Source organism: Aplosporella prunicola (assembly GCF_010093885.1).
Source record: "Aplosporella prunicola CBS 121167 unplaced genomic scaffold K452scaffold_30, whole genome shotgun sequence".
Taxonomy (NCBI): Eukaryota; Fungi; Ascomycota; class Dothideomycetes; order Botryosphaeriales; family Aplosporellaceae; genus Aplosporella; species Aplosporella prunicola.
Genome location: NW_022983558.1, coordinates 38,346 through 40,533, shown reverse-complemented (window position 1 = coordinate 40,533; position 2,188 = coordinate 38,346).

The following is a 2,188-nucleotide window of genomic DNA, read 5'->3' as shown; positions in this document are numbered from 1 at the left end:
AGGCCGGGTAGGTCAACGGAGCAAGCGCTTCTTATCCTAGTCGACGCAATCTAGTCTGCCTAGAAAGAGTATAAAGTAGTCACCCTAATAGCGTTCGACCTTAAAGGCGCCTTTAACGCGGTAAATAAAGAAGCTCTAGATAACTATCTAGGCTAGAGAAGAATCCTAAGTCAGGCAAGAAAGTAGATTAGCAGCTTCATATCCGATAGATCCGCCTCAATCTTATTCGACGGATTTACTAAACCTATATCAACACTTAGCTACCCCGGTCTCCCATAAGGCTCTCCTCTCTCACCAATTCTCTTCGCTTTCTACAACGCAGACCTAGTAGACCAACCAGTAGATTTTACCGGAGGCGCGTCCGCCTACATTAACGACTACTTCCGGTGGAGGGTAAGCCTCTTAGTATAAAAGAACCTAACAGCGCTATAGAGAGAGGATATCCCGAGAATCTAGCAATAGGCACGGCGTACCGGATCGACTTTTAAGGCAGACAAGACCGAGCTTATCCACTTTACAAGAAACACCAATCAGGACTGCCTAGCAACCGTAACAATAGGTAGACACGAGGTCAAACTAATAAAGGCGGTAAAGCTACTCGGAGTAGTTCTCGACTAAGAACTTAGATAGAGAGCGCATATCTAAAGAGTAATTAAACGAGCTACTACAACCTGCTTAGCAATAGGCAGGCTAGGGCATCTTAGACCGAAGCAACTCCGCTAGCTATACCAAGCCTGCGTAGTCCCGCAGATAGACTATACCTCTATAGTCTAGCACTCCCCCAACAGGTGCAAGTAGCAAATATCGGTTCTCTCCAAGGTCCAACGGCTAGCAACAATAAAGGCTATCTCTACCTTTCGTTCGGTATCGACAGAGACCCTAGATATAGAGAACTTTATTTTGCCTACAAGATTACGCCTCGAATCCAGGGCAGCAAGAGTTATTACTAGTCTTAGGGGGCTACCTACCTCGCACCCTGCCTACGCGTTAGTCCCTAAGATCGATAAAACCCGGAATAAACTAGCGAGCTTCTTAAGTCCGCTAAAGGCGACCCTAAAACTTAGCAGCCTAATCCCGCACTAAGAAACCGAAACGATAGACATCTACCTACCTCCTCCCTAGCAACCACTCCCGGTAGAGATTAAGACAACACTACCCCCGGATAAAGATAAGGTATTCTAAAGTCACGCGGAAAAGAGGGACCCGCTCTCCCAGGTCTACATAGATACTTCTAAGATAAACAACCAGCTAGGAGCAGCAGCAGTTATTCTAGACCAAGCCGGGAACGCCCGATACAGTACGCTTAAAGGAGTTAGATCTAGCAATTTCTACACAGTATAAGCAGCCGAACTAATTGCTATTCTAACGGGGATAGAGCTGGCAGCTAAAAAACACCTACAAGAGGGACCCTATAGCCTAACCAAATACGTTATCTACAGCGACTCTAAAGCCGCCCTCTAAGCTCTAACTAGGAGATATAAAAAGAGATCAGGCCAAAGCATCGTACGGTCTATCCTCAGTACAGCCTAATCTCTCTATAAAAGTCTCTAAATAAGTTTCACGATCCAGTAGATCCCAAGCTACTACGGTATCCAAGGAAATAAGGAAGCAGACAAGCTAGCTAAACAAGCCACAACACGTCTTAGAGAACACAACTTCCTACCCTTAATACCGCTACAAGTCAAAACAACTCTCGAAGCAGCACATAAGTAATAGAACAAAGAATAGAGAGCGTTAGAGAAAGGCCAACACCTCCGTAACGTAGATACAGCGATTCCTAGACTATACGTAAGGCACCTCTACGACAAGCTCCTATATAGCCTAGCAGGGCTGCTAGCCCAGTTAAGAACTAGCCACTACTAGCTCAACCAGCACCGAAAACGAATAGGACGGATAAACAACGACAAATACGAATACGGGGATATAGAATCAATATCCTATATATTACTAGACTATTTACTACTCTAGGAAAATCGGCAAAAAATATATTAAGAAACCGGACTCTAGAGAAACTACCTCTCTAGCCTCCTAGGCGGTAAACCAACAGACAAGAACCAGCCTCGCACGGAAAAGAGGAAATAGATAATTTCAGCCGCTCAACTTAAAAGGGTACTTTCATTCTCCCGGTTTACGTCCGCGAACTCTTGTTTATTTCTCGCGTAATAACCTAGGAACGCAAATAAACTTA